General features: G+C 41.4%; 1 protein-coding gene and 1 pseudogene across 4 annotated transcripts in view; one reads left to right on the top strand and one right to left on the bottom strand.

Annotated features, from left to right (window-relative positions):
• The window catches only part of CADM2 (cell adhesion molecule 2), a 1,031,723-nt gene that overhangs the window by 599,977 nt on the left and 413,006 nt on the right, over positions 1-18,740 (top strand). The gene's annotated exons all lie outside the window — the stretch shown is intronic.
• LOC114022250 lies at positions 11,567-11,682 on the bottom strand (annotated as a pseudogene).

Here is an 18,740-nt window from a genome sequence, read left to right on the forward strand (position 1 = left end):
AAGTGAAGTCTGGATATAATGGATAAAAATGTAAGAGCACAGACAAGTCTATTATACCCAGCATTCACTTCAGGTGCCATTGTAACTAGTATTCCTAAGGGTTCGCTTACATGAAAGGCATGAATGCCTTGGGCTGACATGTTGGCTATAAAGGAATACAAAGAACTGTCAGCAATTATATATAGAAGGTGAAATTTGATGGAGGTTGCTAGAAAAGGAAGATATACTATATATATATGATTATTTTTTGACTGTTAAAAGAAATGGTTTCATGCTAAGTCATGTCTGTGATACTAAAGAATCCTGTTCCTCACTATCATAAGTTGAAGGCAGTTATGTTGTTGATGGCATGGAGGTGTGGTTCATTTGTTTCCTTAACTTTTAAAAACATGTATCATCTTACTTTAGATACATTGCATAGTGCTACTATAATTAGATGATACAGGCTTATTATGGCTCTCTATGTCTGAATATTAGAGTATCTTGATAGTTTCAAATAGCTTTGCATTGCGTACTGTTCACTGCAAGCCATCAGGGAATACTTCAGTGTATATTATGAAGAGATTATGGTGTTCACTGTGTTGAATGACTGCCCTTGATCAGGCAGTATTGTGCTGACCAGTCCCTCATATCTTTTCATGCTTCATACTAATTAATTTCTCTAACGGAAAATAGTTTAAAACAACTTTAAAGGGCATTTTATTGAAAATAAAGCACTAGAAAGTACTTTTGGCTTGTCAATTTGTTTCCAAGATCTAGCCTCTAGCAAATCTTTATGGCTGGGTTAGAAAGCCCACAAATGGGTTTATAGTAGAAATGCTGACAAGCCTTAAATGACAGCAGTGCATACACTGCTGCTATAACACAGTATTACTCCTGGGGGAATTCTGCACCACTGCAGCACAGCAGAAAAATGCCCCCATCTGCAGATTCTCTTTACTTCCTTGCAGAAAATGGTTTCTGTGGGGAGGCAAAGAAAAGCTGCACTGGTGCTAACTCACCCCTCCCTGGCAGCTCAGGGGCATCTGTTTGGGTAGCCAGGGGAGAGGTAAATTACTAGGGGGAGGGGAGTCTGGGGATGTCTTAGCTGCCCAGGGACGTTATTTCCAGCTGGTTGGGAGGGAGGAGGAGGAGGACAGAAATGGAATTCCTCCTCCCCACACAGAGTAGGGGCTGGGTCAGATCAACTCCCAGAAACTTCCCCTAATTGCAGGAAGCTCTGCTCCACAACGGGGGGGGGGGGGGGGGGAAATGCTGGAGGGGCAGTGGGGTGAAGGGGGTCCGCATGCATGAGGGTTGGGTGCAGGACAGGAAGAGAAGCTCCCCTTCCCCCGCACCCAGAACCCCTCCCTAATGCATCAGGAGCCCCCTACACCTGGACCCCCACCCCACTGAGCCCCAACCAGCTGCATCCTGATGCCCCCCCTACCAAGCCCCACTCCCCCAGCCTCCCCCTCCCCACTACTCCGAGCCCTAACCACCTTCACCTGGACTCCCCTGCAGAGTCCCATTCCACCTGCATTCAGAATCCTTCACTTGAGCCCTTGTGCATCCAGATCCCGCCTGCACCCAGAGCCGCCCACCGAGCTGCCTGCCTGAACACAGCAACTGAACCTCTCTGCTCTGCTGCTTGTCTTATATAGGACCGTTCTGGTCCCGGATTGGCTGCTCATCTGCAGCCACTCTCGACTGTCGGGGCTTGTCTACACTACAAAATTAAGTTGACTTTGTCTAATTCGACCTCGAGCCCCCGAATTAATGAAATTGATTGTGCATGGCCACATGCTCATTGTCTTGATGGAGTGTTTTGGGAAGTTTGTGCAATGCCTCATGGGACCAAAACATTGTCGCAGGGGAGAATGGAAACACTGCATAGGCATCCCGTGATGCACTGTGCTCCTTCCCTCATATCAACGGCAAACAACCCAGTGGTTTTTGCTCCTTAAAAACACTGCACGTACGCCGTAACCCCAGAAGCATGGAGCCTGCTCAGTTGTGCTCTCTTGCTGTGAGCATCTCAAACAGCTTACGTCTTCCCCTACTACGGCGGCCACTGCACAGAACATAGCGATGTCCTGCAGCAAGTCATTGAAAAAAACAATTCACAGTAGCTGCTGGTAGTCACAGAGCAGCTGCCCTCTGTTGAGTCTGGTCCCATGAAACAAGCACTGACTGGTGGGACAGCATCGTTTTTCAGGTATGGGATGACAAGCGATGGCTGCAGAACTTGCGAATGCAGAAGGCCACCTTCCAGGAACTTTGTGCAGAACTTTCCCTGGCCTGTAGTTCAGCAACACAAAAATGAGAGCTGCTCTGACAGTGGAGAAGCAAGTGGCGATCACTGTTTGGAAGCTTGCAATGCCAGACGGTTACCGGTCAGTGGGGAATCAATTTGGAGTACGTAAATCAACTGTGGGAGCTGCTGTGCGCCAAGCGTGCAGGGCCACTAATCGACTTGTGCTATGAAGGGTAGTGAGTCTGGGAAATATGCAGCACATGATGAATGGTTTTGCTGCAATGGGGATCCCTAACTGCGGTGGGGTGATAGATGGCATGCATATCCACACTTTGGCACCAGAGTACCTTGCCAAAGAGTGCATAAACTGAAAGGGATACTTTTCAATGGTGTTGCAAGCGCTGGTGGATCATGGGGCATTTAACCGACATAAACATAGGATGGTCAGGAATGGTTAATGACGCACGCATCTTTAGGAACTTGGGTCTGTTTAAAAAGCTGTAATCCGGGACTTTCATTCCAGATCACAAAATTAACATTGATCATGTTGAGATGCCTATCTTGGGGGACCCAGCTCTTGCTCCCATGGTTCATGAAGCCATACACTGGCCGTCTGGACAGCAGTAAGGAATGGTTTAACTATAGGCTCAGCAAGTGCAGAACGGTGGTTGAATGTGCTTTTGGTCATTTGAAAGGGTGCTGGAGAAGTCTACTAACAAGGTTGGACCTTAGTGAGGAGAACATCCCCATGGTTATAACTGCCTGCTGTGTGCTCCATAAATATCTGAAAAAGGGGGGATATTTTCCACAGGGGTGGGCAGTTGAGACAGATTACGTGGCAGCCATTTTTGAGCAGCCAGCCACCAGGGCAATAAGAAGAGCACAGGAAGGGGTGCTGCGTATCTGCAAGGCTATTGAAAAGCCATTTCAGTAATGCGACAAAGTAGTGTCAACTGTTTGTCTGCATTGTGCTTTCCAAAACCTTCACCTGGCTTGTATCACTATCCCTGTAAAGCCAACCCCTCGCCCAAGCCCACTGCTTCTACTCAATAAAGAACATCTATTTTTCAAATCCATTTACTTTATTTAACAACCATAAGTAAAGAGGGAGAACAGAAAGAAAAGGTAACCTTAGGGGAAAGGGGTTGTAAAGTTGGAATGGGAGAAACATTTTCAGCTGTGTAACATAACACCGCATTCCAGACCATCAAAGGTCTGTGAATGGGCTCCTTCTATTCCTTGTACCCTCCCCCACCCACACCCTGAGTTAAGTGAAAGGGATAATGGACTTTTCATCCACGCCTCATGGAACACTTTGGGGAGGGTGAATCTGTGCCATGCGATGCTGGCTGGCTGCCCACCACGGTCTGCAGAGGGACTCTACCCTCCTGCCTTCCTACAGTTCAACCAGACACCTCAACATGTCTGCTTGGTCCCTCATAATCCAAAGCATCTCATCCTGTGCCGCATGCTCTCACTTTTTGAAAGCTGTCCTACTCTCCATGTCCATGTCTAACTTCTCAGACGGTGAAATCCTACATGCTCTCAGCTCTGTGTCAGCTGTCACGGAGGTGTTTATTATCTCGGTGAACATGTCCTCCCATGTTCTCTTTCTCCTCCTTCTAATCACCAAAAGTTTGCTTTCAGTTGATGACATGCTGAAGGACACATTTCCAGCTCTCAGTTGGGGGAAAAATAAAGGAGACATTGTACACGAATAAAATGTTTCCATAGCAAGGCCGTTTTCATAAAAAAACCAAAACCTTATTACACTAGGTGCAAGCCATAACATAACCAGAATCCGTAACTATTCACTGTGCCGTTTTGCTGCTCTAGGCATGGTGAGTATGCCCCCACCCAGGTCACGCGTGACCGCACTTTTAATGAAGTTTATGCCAGGCTCATGTCAGGAGCACAAGTAGCTAGTTGAATAATGGCCGTTCCCCGTAGCACCACAGGCAGCTGCTTATGAATGGGGCGAGGGGGAATGTTTTCACTCCCAAATTGCGAAATCTCTCATGTGGTGCCCCAGTCCCCTATCAAACACTTTAAACTACTTGCCGAACCCATGCCAAGCACAGTAAAGGCACGTCAGCAGCCACGTGGTTTGGCAATCTGGAATGTGCGGGGGCAGGGTGGGTCTACATGCCCTTTTTTCCGTGTAAGAGCATTTTTAATGAGAATTTCCCCAAGGCGACCCTATGTGATATCAGTCTCCTGAGGGAAACAGAGGTGGAAAGGAAGGAGATGCTGCAAGCGTCTGGGTATAGACCCAGTCCATATGCTGCTATGCTGCATACCACAATGATGCCAGCAGAATTAATTCAGGGGTTGCGTGGGAAAGTGTCCTACCATGGTGGAAGAAATAAGACTGCCCTGCCCAGAAACCTTCTGCAAAGGATTGCAGAGTACCTCCATGAAAGTTTCCTAGAGATATCCATGGAGGATTCCCAGGCTATCCCAGGCCACATAAACAGTCTTTTCTGGGGGGCCACCCTCTGCATAGCTGGAGTGGCCTCTTGTAAGCAGAGAACCACAGCACCTCACTTTTTCTTCACAGTAAACATGTAATACCACCAAATGTATGTGCCCGCTGAAGTTTAACTGGACTTTCATTGTAATTGTATACTCACCAGAGGTGCCTTCCCTGACATCACTGTCAGCCACCATGATGTCCTGCAACCTACAGGGCTCCAGGGTTAAAAATATTTCCCTGCTCTGGGGGAGAATGGATACACCGCTCGCCTGTCTCCCATTCTCCTCCTCTTTCTCATCTACCATGTCCTCCTCCTTGTTGTCCCTAGACTCCCACACCTGTGAGGTGTTCATGTTTCTTCTGGGGGTGCTGGTAGGGTCACCCCCAAGAATTGCATGCAGCTCATTGTAGAACTGGCATGTGTGGGGTTCAGCACCAGAATGACTGTTCACCTCCCTTGCCTTTTGGGACGCTTGGCAAAGTTCTTTTATTTTCACACAGCACTGCTGTGTGTCCCTTGTGTAGCCCTTCTCCCCCATTCCATGAGCGATCTTGGCATAGATGTCAGCATTTCTTCTGCTGGATCTGAGCTCTGCCTGCACAGACTCTTCTCCCACACAGCAATGAGATCCAGGCGGGAGCGCGTTTGGGGTGTATAGTCTCCATGATCAGCTGTGCTCAAGCTGGCATGCTCCCATTGCTGATCAAACAGGAAATGGGAAATCAAAAGTTCCCAGGGCTTTAGCAGGGGAGGGGCTGTTTCCTGTGTACCTGGCTGCAGTGCAGTAGAGTTGAGAATGATCTCCAAAGCTGTCACAGATGAGCTTTGTGGGACACCCCCTGGAGGCCAAATAAGTTGAATTATACAACGCTGTGTCTACCATAATGCACTACCTCGCAGTCGGCCCATGAAAATCAAACTAAGCGCTACACCTCTCACGGAGGTGGATTACAGAAGTTGACATCAGAGGTGACTTCAGTCAACATAAAGGACCCAATACTGTAGACACATACATCAACAGGTTGACTTAAGGCGGCTTCCTTTGACGTAACTCTGTAATGTAGGCCTCTGGAGGACTTCTCTCTGCTCTATTCTGGGTCAGGGTTATGCAGGGCCACGAGGCCTCCAGACCTAGTCCACCCTGCAACACAGATATTTTAAATATTACATGTGCTAAATGTACTTGGGGAATCTTGTTTTTAATTTATGTGTGTTAATCACTGGTTTTATAGGTATCACTCACTTGATTGAGTATTTTTTCAGTTAAATAGCTAGGAAACAAGAAGATATCTGAAATGGATATCTCATACATGTCCATTTTATATGTGGTAATTAAACCTAAATAAATAATTTAATTAAAAATAAGTATTAATATAAAATAAATTACTTATTACACTTAACTCTTCTTTTGAGGTACTTCCTTTATAATGTTACATATTTAAGAAAAGCCCTAATTTATAACTGAGTTTCCAGGCCTAACCCAAAGGGAAGGAATGACAGATTTCACAGGTGGATTGTGGTAAATGGGCAATTTCATGTTTTCAGTTGAAAAGAATATAAATATCCCCAGATACAAGTCAGTTACCGACATTCATGGTGTGCAAAGTTCTGCATACAAATATAATAATGACAAATACAAATGTAAGAATATAAAAATACTTCCAATAGCTGTCTTAAAAGGAAGAACATACTAGCATAGCAATTAGAAGCAGAAACAACTATTTAGAGAACTCTGGCTGCATAAAAGCGTTTGGTACTCAAGGGTCAATTGTATCATTCCATTAACTGTAGAATGAATGTAATTCAGACAATTGCTCCAAATGATATATATTTATTTTTTTATTTTATTTTGTGATTCATAATTTAGGGATGCATCAGACTATTCTTAACCCTCAAACTACTCTACTGCAAATCCTCTTCACTACATTACTCCTTCCCAGCACTGTTTTTGCTGTGGTCTTTGGTGTAATAGTTTGGTATTTTCTGAGAAAGCAGTTTGGTGAAGATAGTGCTGTAAGGCTGACATCTGTAGGATGAGAGAGTTAATTTGTTGCGGGCAACCTGTGTGAGCCTGTGGGGGGGGAGAATAGGGGGCAAATATTGCATTTTGTATTCTTTGTGCCTCTAAGTCCTGACCTTCTCTTTTTCCTATTGTCTTTGCTGTTGCCCTGACCCTCAGGATCCCTTCTACATTTCCCTTTACATGCTCTTCCTCCATTTTCCACTTCTTGCACTCCACCATACAGTGTGTACATGTGAATAGACACGTGTGTACACACACACAAGTTTCTCCCACCTGCCCCCTTACTCCCTTCTAATATTCATCTGTGTCTCACAGTGCCCCTCTCTGCCCCCTGATTGGTCAGACAGAGGTCACTCTCTTATTTGAGGACATCTTGGCTTAACTTCCTTTGAAGACAATGGGAGGCAGTGGCTATCTTGACTAAGGGCAGGCTTAACTTCTGCATACATAGGCTGAAGGGAAGTGATGTCCATCTTAACTGAAGGGAAATCTGTGCCTTCAGTCACTCTAAGAACAATGGGATAATGGGGGCCATTTTGAAAGAGGGCAATTCCTTGTGATTTTTTTCTGATGGTGAAGATTTTATGTGCTGGCTTCCTTTAAACCTTCACTTCTGAAGAATAACTAAAATATTACTATTAATACTAAAAGCTTATTTTTAAAAATCTACCTCTTGCAGCAGATCCACTCAGGATTTAGCTCCTGAACGATTTCCATGTCCATACATAATATCGTCTTAAAATATATTAACTGACAAAATTTTAAAAAGGCGGCTGTTGTAGACAAATGTGAATACATCAATTTCATACACTTATAAACCAGCAACCCACTGTAAATTCAAAGGCATAAAAACTATAAATGTAAATTCTCACTGAAAAGCTACCTGTAGAGAAAAATGTATACCCCATTTTAAGCTTGTTTGAGAAGTAACCTTTACAATGGAGAGGCAGCTAGTGGCGTGTTATAGATTTCTTCAATGAGACCAAAGGAGTTAAACCCTTGATTCATTAAAATGGGATGTCCCAATAATTAGTAGATATGTATGATACGCCAGGGTGATAGTAGTTTTTAAATTGGTTACATCAAAGCAAAGATATAGCAGAACGCATATCAAAACTAAGAACTAGAGATATTTTTTGAAAGCTTTTTCATCCTTGTGTGAGTGTTGTTTGGTAATTTTGCACCCATTTTTTACTCTTGTACCTTTTTATAATTTATCATGGTCTTTTCTGAATGAATCAAAGGTGAAAAATAGCCAGCGGATATTTAGACCTTTCAGGTGTAATTGGAAAAGTCATTCACTTCATGATGTGCCTCAAAGGTGTTTTACAAGTGCAAGCTACATTTTTGAGGTTTGTTTTAAGACTGACTTCTCCTTAGTTTGGTCTGTTTCTATACATTCAGAACCTTCTGTGCATTATCGTTAAAAGATCTGCATTTTATTCTAGCATGACATCTTTTGCTCTTTATAATAGAACGGGTTAACAAAAAATAAAAAAATAACTTTTGCAGATCTTTCATAAGTATGTTTTATTAATTCTAGAAGTGTGGTTGAATAAAATAGTGAATTTTAATAAATTATGTAACACATAAATACAAATACTCCCAAAGTTACCCAGCTAGTCTGGTTGCCTCACATATTGCTGCAAGGTAAGTAAGAGACCTGCATTCTTATTGGGCTCATTATTTTGCTCAACTAGTAGCAAGAAAATGGATATTCTTTGTAGGAGGGGGGTCTCACCTTCCAGTTTAAATGGTCATGATCCCTCAGGAGTAAAGAACTCCCAGAGAGTGTGCTACTGGCTTCAACTTCAGAGTCATCTGCTTGCATGCCCTTTTGACATATTCGAGTATGTGGGGAAGTAGTCACAGATGCAAATTGCAGAAGAGGATGATAGGAATATGATAGAGTTACTGTGAAGCCAGAGAGGACAATAAAGTCTACTTAACAAAAAAAACAAAAAAACCCCCAAAAAACTGGAGGCAAAACAAAAGTGAATATAAGGGAGGCCAACTAAGAAAATTGTTTCAGACAATAATGAAGTGATGTGCCTTTAAATATCAGTTTAATTGGCCTGAGACAAATTTTCTGGAATATTTCCCACAAGCATTAATGGTCATTAAAAGTTTAAATCAATGTCACAGTTAGACTAGACCAGAAGGAGTACAAAGAATTCCTATGGGGGAAAAATGCACTGTACTCGAATATTGAATAGGTAAAGTGAGGGATAATGTATTTGAGTGGAATTTAACCATATTGTTATGTATATTATTTACATAAAACTCTGACTTTGCTTACATGTAACAAATATGAAGTTACATCATGCAGACTGTAGTCTCTACATAATAAAATGTCTGCATTTTATCAGAATATAATTTCACATAATAAAATGAAGCTTCATCTGAAGAATGCAAACACTAGTATAATGACTTAAAAGATGCTCCAGATATTCTATTTCCAATTCATTATTGATATTTTCTTATCCATCATAATCTGAGCTACATATATGCATGTACACTATCACTGTATTTGAGCACCGATCTAGTCCTGGCCAGTATTGAATCCATGTGATGCTTTTTTTGTGGCCACTATGAAATGAGTTATTAATCTCTGTCCAGTTCCTTGTGGAGAGGCATTCACATCCCAGCACCAACACTGGCTCATTTTGTATTAACTAGTACCTTTGTTTGGAGCCTTAGCAGAGAGGGTAAGGATGGAATAACCATGGTGAGAATAAATCTTCTCTCCTTTGTAGATGGTCCTTTGGGTCACATTTGAAGCATGTTGCTGGAGAAGCCTGTTACGCCACTGCCTTTGCTGTACCCCTTAAGTGAAAATAAGACTTTGGTCTCCACAGCTATCAAACTGACATTATCACAAGCATCAAAATAAAGTAGAAAAAAACATATCTAACCTAAAGACAAGCTCCTTTAAATTCAACCTGTTTATAGCTGCTACATGAACCATTAACTGCTGTGGATGTAGTACCTCAAAAGGTGATTGTGATACAAATATTCAGTTTATTTCCCATATGAAAAGCTTTACTTAAGCATGAAATTAGTTTAGGAGTTTATAAATATATTAATCTTAAGTAAGCTTTTGGAGCAGCTAGTCCTGGAATCCACAAGAGGAGAGGCAATTCTTGATTTAATCTTAAATGAAACAAAGGATCGGGTCTGAACTGCTTGGTAATAGCGACCATAATGTAATTAAATTTAAACATCCTTCTAGAGGGGGGGAAAATACCAGAGAAACCCACCACAGTAGCATTTAACTTCAAAAAGAGGAACTACACAAAAATGAGGAAGTTATTTAAATGGAGATTGAAAGGAACAGTCTCAAGTGAAATGCCTGCAAGCAGCATGGAAACTACTTAAAAACACCATAATAGTGGCCCAAACTAAATATGTATCCCAAATAAAAATAGAGGGCCCCTCCCAAAAAAGCCATTATAGCTAGCTGCAGAGTAAAAGGTAGTTAAAGGCAAAAAGGTGTCCTTTAAAAATTGGAGTCTGATCCTACTGAGGAAAATAGTTTATGCTCCTTTCTCTGGCAAATCAAATGTGAAAGTATAATTAGAAAGTATAAAAAAGAAGTTGAAGAGCAACTACCAAAAGACAAAAAAATCTAAGTATGTACATCAGAAGTGGGAAGCCTTCTGAACTATAAATGGGGCCACTGGACAATCATGATGCTAAAATAGCACTCAAGGAAGACAAGTTTGTTGCAGAGAAGCTAAATGAATGCTAATATAATGTAATAAGTCACAAGGACAAGATGTTATTCACCCATGATGTCTGAAGGAATTTGGATATGAAATTGCAAATCTAACTGTGGTATGTAACCTATCACTTAAATAAGCCTCTATATAAGATAAACTGGAGGATAGCTAATGTAATCTTTAAAAAAGGCTCCAGAGACAATCATGGCAATTATAGACCACTAAGCCAAACTTCAGTACTGGACAAACTGGATGAAACTGTAGTAAAGAACATAATTACCAGATGTATAGATGAACACAATATGTTGGGGAGGAGTCAGTATGGCTTTTGTAAAGGGAAATCATGTCTCACCAATCTTCTAGAATTCTTCGGCAGGAGTCAACAAACATATGAACAAGGGTGATCCAGAGGATATAGTATACTTGGACTTTCAGAGAGTCTTTGACAAGATCCCACATCAAAGGCTATTATGCAAAGTAAGCAGTCATGGGATAAGAAGGAAGATCCTCTCATGGATTAGTCACTGATTAAAAGATGGGAAACAAAGGGTAGGAATAAAGGATCAGTTTTTTGCACTGGAAAGAAGTACATAGGATCTATACTGACACTCATGCTGTACAACATATTAATAGATCTGGACAGGGGGTGAACAGTGAGGTGACAAGGTTGGAGATAATTTAGGGGATAGTTAAGTCCAAAGCTGACTCTGAAGAGTTACAAAGGGATCTCACAATACTGTGTGAGTAGACAACAATATGGCAGATGAAATTCAGTGTTGATAAGCCCAAAGTAATGCACATTGGAAAAATCGTATCAACTATACATACAAAGTTATGGGTACCTCAAAAGGTGATTGTGATACAAATATTCAGTTTATTTCCCATATGAAAAGCTTTACTTAGGCATGAAATTAGTTTAGGAGTTTATAAATATATTAATCTCAAGGAAGCTGTTACCACTCAAGAAAGAGATCTTAGAGTCACCGCAGATAGCGCTCTGAAAATCTCTCTTCGGTATACAGTGGCAGTTAAAAATGCAAACAATCATAGAATATCATAGAATATCCACGTTGGAAGGGACCTCAGGAGGTCACCTAGTCCAACCCAAAAAAATATGGAATGCTTCGCGAATTTGCTTGTCATCCTTGCATAGGGTCCACACTAATCTTCTCTGTATCATTCCAATTTTAGTGTATGTGCTGCCGAAGCCTAATGTGTTAGAACCATTAGGAAAGGGACAGATAATCAGACAGAAAATATCATAATGCCTCTATATAAATCCATGGTATGCCTATGCCTTGAATATTGCAATCAATGCTGATTGCCACATCTCAAAAAAAGATACATTAAAACTGGAAAAAATATACAGAAGGTAGTGGTTGGGGTATAGAACAGCTTCCATGTGAGGAGAGGTTAAAAAGATTGGGACTGTTCAGCTTAGAAAAGAGATGACCAAGGGGGATATGATAGCGGCCTATACAATTATAAATGGTGTGGAGAAAGTGAACAGGGAAGTGTTCTTTACCCATTCACATAACATAAAACCCAGTGGTCACCCTGAAATTGATAGGCAGACAGTTTAAAACAAACATAAGGATGTACTACTTCACGCAATGTAGTCAGTCTTGGAACTTCTTCCCAGGGGATGCTTTGAAGGCAAAAAGAATAACTGGATTCTAACAAGAATTAGGTTTCAGAGTAGCAGCCGTGTTAGTCTGTATTCGCAAAAAGAAAAGGAGTACTTGTGGCACCTTAGAGACTAACACATTTATTTGAGCATAAGCTTTCGTGAGCTACAGCTAGGTAATTTCATGGAGGATAGGTCCAGTGATTATTAAATAAGATGGTTAAGGGCACAACCCCATGCTCTTGGTGTCCCTAAACATCTGACTGTCAGAAGGTGGGACTGGATGACGGGGAATAGATCACTCGATAATTGCCCTCTTCTGTTGTTTCCCTCTGAATCATCTGGCACTGGTCATCATCGGAGGACAGGATACTGGGCTAGACAGACCATTGTCCATACTGGGTCGGACCATTCTTATGTTATTAAGTTAAAAAAGCCTCAGTCCTGTCACTGTCTGCATGCAAGCGCATTTCTATATCCACATGCAGTCAATTGAAGGATCATGGCTGAAATTAAGATTTGCACACTGTGCTATATGTAAATAGTACTAAAGCACCACAGGTGTTTAAATCGTAGTTTGAGAAAATAGAGGTCTAAACTTCAAATATAGATTTTGATGTTTTTCTATATAATTAACTTTCACTATGGCAACACTGTTCTTGAATAAAATAATATTAAATTGACTTTATTCCTGGAGGGGTATTTTTATTTCTAGTGTAAAAGTTAAGTATACTTAGCTAGCCTGATGATAAAATGCCTCTACAATGTGCTGCCAACAGGGAGACCAGCTGCCAGATCAATTATCTGTGTATATCTGCCTCTTCTGGGGAAAGCCAAAGCAGAACTACTGTATGACCAATGAAGAAGACTAAAAAGATTTAATCGATCTACTGCAGCTCATTGAACATTTGTCAGAATGGAAACAGTTGTCCAGAATTTAAAGAGAGGCTCTTACAAGCTGTGTTTTTAGTTAAATATCCCATCTAATGTGTGATTTATTCAGAATTGAGAGCCAGAAAAATGTATTATTATCTACAGTATGGAAAACAGAAACAGGAAAGCTAGCCTTGGGAAGGGTAAGTGTTACTTAAAGCCCCAATTGTTTTACAGCCTAACTTTATCTGACAAACAGATTTCCATTTTAGCAAAAAACTAATAAAGGTTCTGAAGTTCTGTTTCAAAATGCTGAGCAGCTAAACTGATGTCTTGTCATGAACTACAGTGCTACAGTGCCACATACAAACATAAGGAAGGAAAACAAGCCGCACAAATGGAGGCAATAATGTGAATGAGCAGGAGAGAGAAGAAGCTGGGTTGCTTGGTTGTTTGGTTTCATTTTCCTGTACGTTTTGGTAATGCTTTATATCAGTGGTTCCCAGACTTGTTCCGCCGCTTGTGCAGGGAAAGCCCCTGCCGCGCCGGGCCGGTTTGTTTACCCGCCGCGTCAGCAGGTTCGGCCGATCACAGCTTCCAGTGTCCGCGGTTCGCTGCTCCAGGCCAATGGGAGCCGCTGGAAGCGGCGCGGGCCGAGGGATGTACTGGCCGCCGCTTCCAGCCACTCTCATTAAGAGTGCTGATGGGGATTTACTTGGATCTCCTGTTATGGGCCACTAGGGACTGTTCCCCGATTACTAAAGCAATGTAAAGTGCTGTGCCTACACACCAGTATGGCTCAGGCGCACTCCAGCAATCCTCTAATGCTGGAATTTACATTATTTTTGCATATTGTTCTGTGTATTATTCTTAAAATAATTTCGTTTAATGAAGCATTTAAAAGCAAAGCATTAGTGATTTTTAATACTAAGGTATAACATTCTTTACAGTGATATGAGAGTTGCTGTAAGTATATGGAACAATCTAGTTCTTAATTAGTTATCAGTCCCAGGGAGAGCACTGGGATGTCAATGCCTCCCAAAGCTTCCATGTATGCGTCTTTTGTGTGCCTGTTATTATACCCATCTTGTGGAGTGTAGCTTGCATGAGAAGGAAGCAGCCATGTCCCTGCCTCTTCCACCTCCTTTTGGAGTGCTGGGAGCCCCTAGGGAATAAGGGATGTTGCAGCTATTGTGCTCCCTGGAGCATATGGGCTATAATTTTACCGCACCTGCCCCCTCATACCTATGAAAGTGTCAGGCAGAATCTGGAACTTGGAAACATATAAGAAAGCTTAAAATCTTTAAGCACTTGCATGCCATATAAGGGTATGTATCCAGGGTCAGGATTTGTTTATGAGAGCAGCAGGATGCTCAAGAGGAAGAATAGGACCATGTTAATATTCTTGTACAGGAGATTTTATATTGTATGTTCCAGAACAACAAAGGGCTTGAGTAAGTATACTCAGTCCAGTTCCTATTTAATTCAGTGAAGCAGGATATGTCCTAGTGTTTATTTAAAAAAAAATCTTGCACATTTTAATGTTTTTATGCCTATGTAAAATCAAGATGTTAGCATATAATCAATAAATAATAATGTGTAAAAATATGGTGACAAGATTTAAAAAAAATCAGAATGTTAACCAATCTATTGTTTAAAAGCAACAAAAACTATTTAGAAGAGGAAAATAGATTCCTGATAGATTTCTACCCCACAAATTATAAATAGAACTTTCTTTATATTCCTGGTATATTTATTACTCACAGATGCCTTTGAATGGATTTTGGTGTACACTCTGCCTTATCAATGCCAGGGAGCAGTAAATGGACTTTGGAGTTCATGATGGGCAGAGGTCCATTTTTACAATATTGTAGTATCACATATTCATTTTCCTCTCTCCAGAAAATCTGAGGAGGTGTTCTTTCAATGAACTGTCTTTCTGTCTATGAAAATCAATTCTTTCTTATTACTAGTATCCACCTACTGCCTCTGACTCTGAAAGTGAATGCTGGGTTATCTAATCTGGTATTTCTTCAGGCAGCTTTTTGTCTGTATTTGAAGCATGATGCATCATACAATCTAAAAGCAGGTACTGGCTGGCATGCAACTTACATCTGACAAGATGTCAGCCTTAAATGCAACACCTAACTCGCCTTTTTCATGTACTGTAAACAACAAGATGGGAAGTAAACAAACTGTGGAGGTATGGGAGTACAAAAGGAATTTTGATGTACTTTGCAATGTTGATACTTATTTTAGTCTAGAAAAATAAAAGTACATTACATACTTCAAACTAGGAAATGAAATTCTACATAAACTTACAGCTGCAATTTTTGCATACTAATAAGAAAAAATTTTGTTTAATTTGTTTTAGAGTGCTGAATTATCTCCATCTGTTTGAATATATGGAAAGAGTTCATTCGGGTTCACTTTTCTTGATCATGAAGATAATTGGTAGCCTACTCTAGATATCGGTCTGTTGATATTTCCATTATAATCTCCCTTTTTTAAAGTATTTACATCATCAATAAAACTAGTTTTCTGGGTGAAATATGCAGTATAGATTTTGATACATTTAAAACACTTTCCCTTGTACCTTTCATAAACTTAAATTTAAATATTATAAATATTATATAAATTTGTGTCAATTATTATTCATAAACATCTATCACAGATAGACAGATTTTGATTTGCCCATCTATTTTCCACACAGACAAGAAAAGCTGTTGGAATTAAAAGTTTTGCTTATACTCTGATACCTGTGCTGATTGCCAGCCAGCTCGTCCCATCTACATCATCATTTAAACGTTTTAAATTCTTGTTTACGAATTATGAGGCAGATCAATACAGCCATGTACTGTAAGGCTCAACTAAGCTCACATGAAAAGCTTTTTCACTTGGTGAACAGTCTTGTTTCCTCTGACATTTGTCATAGAATCATAGAATATCAGGGTTGGAAGGGACCTCAGGAGATCATCTAGTCCAACCCCCTGCTCAAAGCAGGACCAGTCCCCAATGGTTGCCCCAGATCCGTAAATGGCCCCCTCAAGGATTGAACTTACAACCCTGGGTTGTAATTGAATGTAATTGAAATGTTGGCAAATGCTGACTGACTTTTCAGGTCACTCTCCTTAAAGGACACATGAGGGATTCTTAACTGATGTCTCTAACAAGTGAGCATGTGTAAGATATCTAGTACATTTTATTTTAGCGCAATCTAAAATCCATGTGGGTGTTTACTCACATATCTGGAATAGATCATTTGAGGTGACCCACTCAGATAATTCCAGATAGTGTCAGTAATTCCATCGTGACAGTTGACCAGCTGTTGAATTCAAAGTCAGTGGCTAATAAAACACTTTCCATCCATTATTTATTTAAATATGTGTCCTCTGACTTTACTAAGACCTGACTGGATGAGACATATTCACTTAGACCTGTTGTTATGCAGATAGGCTCATTATAAGCCCTAATGTCCTTTATGAACTGCGCAATATGAACTGAGAGAAGATACAGGGAAGACATAGGATTATGCTGTTTGCATTTGGCTCCACTTCAGGTGGCTTCTCAATATTGTATTGTACTTTCTGGCAGTTGGAGGCATAGGGACAAGCAGAGCATGGGGTTGTATCCCAGACCATCTTGGCAAACAGCCATTGATGGACTTATCCTCCATGAACTTATCTTATTCTTTTTTTATTCCAGTTGTATTTTGGCCTTCACAACATCCCATGGCAATGAGTTCTACAGGTTGGTTGTTCATTTTGTGAAGAAGTACTTCCTTATATTTGTGTTAAGCCTTCTGCCTATTAATTTCATTGGGTGTTCCCTGGTTCATGTGTAATGTGAAGTAGTAAATAACACTTCCTTATTCACTTTGTCCACATCATTCATGATTTTGTAGACCTCTATCATATCCACCCTGAGTCATCTCTTTTTCTGCAAGACTTGGGGCCTTCAGCCAAGCGTCATAAAAACAGTCTCCAGTTTGTTCCACCTTCATCATGCCAGTGCAATCCAAGAACTGAATGTTTACCTGAATGGTCAGAAGGTGAAGCATGAAGTAGAACCGGTCTATCTAGGTGTGACCTTAGACCACACACTGAGTTACCATGCCCACCTGAAGAAGACAGCAGCTAAAGTTAAGATATGTAACAATCTTCTTAGCAAACTGGCAGGTTCATCGTGGGGTGCCCGTGCTCCAACTCTGTGGACATTAGCTCTTGCCACCAAGTATTTGGTGGCGGAGTCCTGCGCATCAGTTTGGAGTCAATCATCACACACCAAACTGGTGGATAAGCAGTTACATGCCGCCATGCGCATCTCCGGCACCCTGTGCCCGACCCCACTCCCATGGCTTCTGGTTCTGAGCAATATTGCTCCTCCTCATATCAGACGAGAGGTTCCCACAGGCAAGTTACTGGAGAAAGTACGCTCCAACCCAAGCCTGCCGCTGCACAATGACTTTTTTAAACCAGCAGCTGCATGTTTGCCGTCACATTGCCCATTATGGTCTCATCTGCCACACCAGGATGTAAGGGCGGAAACACTCTGGTGAGAGGAACAAATATCTGTTAGAATCCCCAACCAGTCCCTCATTGCCGACCCCACAATCCGCTCGCCTTGGTTTGACCTGCCCCATCGTCAATGGTCCCTGTTGAACAGGTTCCGGATTGGGTACGGTCTCTGTGCAGCTAACCAGTATCGCAGGGGCTTTTGTAACAGCCCTTTGTGCAGCTGTGGCACTATGCAAATGCTGGCACACATTGTCGATAAATGCCTGCTGACTAAGTTCAGAGGTGGCCTAGAAGAACTGCATCATGCCACTGAAAATACCGTCACTTGGCTAGACAACTATGCACACGCTAAATAATAAAATCTCTTTTCTAAGCTGAACAGACCCAGTCTTTCAAATTTCTCCTTGTATGGAACTGTTTCATACATCTAATAATTTTTGTTGCCCTTCTGTGGGTTTTTTTTTTCCCAATTCTAATACATTTTTTTTTTAAGATGGGACCATCAGAACTGCATGCAGTATTCAGTGTCTTGGAATACCATAGATTTATATAGTGTCATTATGATATTTTCTGTCTTATTATCTGTCATTTTCCTAATGGTTCCTAACATTCTATTAGCTTTTTTGACTGCTGCTGCACATTGAGCAGATGTTTTCAGAGAACTATCCGATATGACTCCAAGGTCTCTTTCTTGAGTGGTAAAAGCTAATTTAGACCCCGTCGTTTTGCATGTATAATTGGCATTATGTTTTCTAATGTGCATTACTTTGGATTTGTCAACGTGGATTTTCATCTGCCATTTTGTTGCCCAGAGAGACAAGGTGGATGAGGTTATATCATTTCTTGCAGTGGTCTCCAAACTTTTTGGATCGCGTGCCCCCAGGGCCAGCTCTGGGGAGGCGCAAAAAAAAAAAAAGAAGAAGAGCTGCTGCCGCCATGCCACCAAAGATGGAGCGGGGAGAGCCAACCTGCTGCTGGCGTGCTGCCGAAGAATCAAAGGTCCAGGAGCGCTGCCGCTGCCGTGCCGGTGGCGCTCCTCCTGCCGTGCACCCCCAGGGATGGTCTTGCACACCCCCAACTTTGGAGACCACTGATTTATTGGACCAACTTCTGATAGTGAGAGAGACAAGCTTTCAAGCCAAACAGAGCTCTTCTTCAGGTCTGGAAAAGGTATGCTGAACATGACAGCTAAATGAAAGATGGAACGGATTGATTAACATAAAATAGTTGATTTTTAGTGTCTCACAGAGTTATGAATTTGCAGA

The sequence above is a fragment of the Chelonia mydas genome, chromosome 1, assembly GCF_015237465.2.
Source record: "Chelonia mydas isolate rCheMyd1 chromosome 1, rCheMyd1.pri.v2, whole genome shotgun sequence".
Taxonomy (NCBI): domain Eukaryota; kingdom Metazoa; phylum Chordata; order Testudines; family Cheloniidae; genus Chelonia; species Chelonia mydas.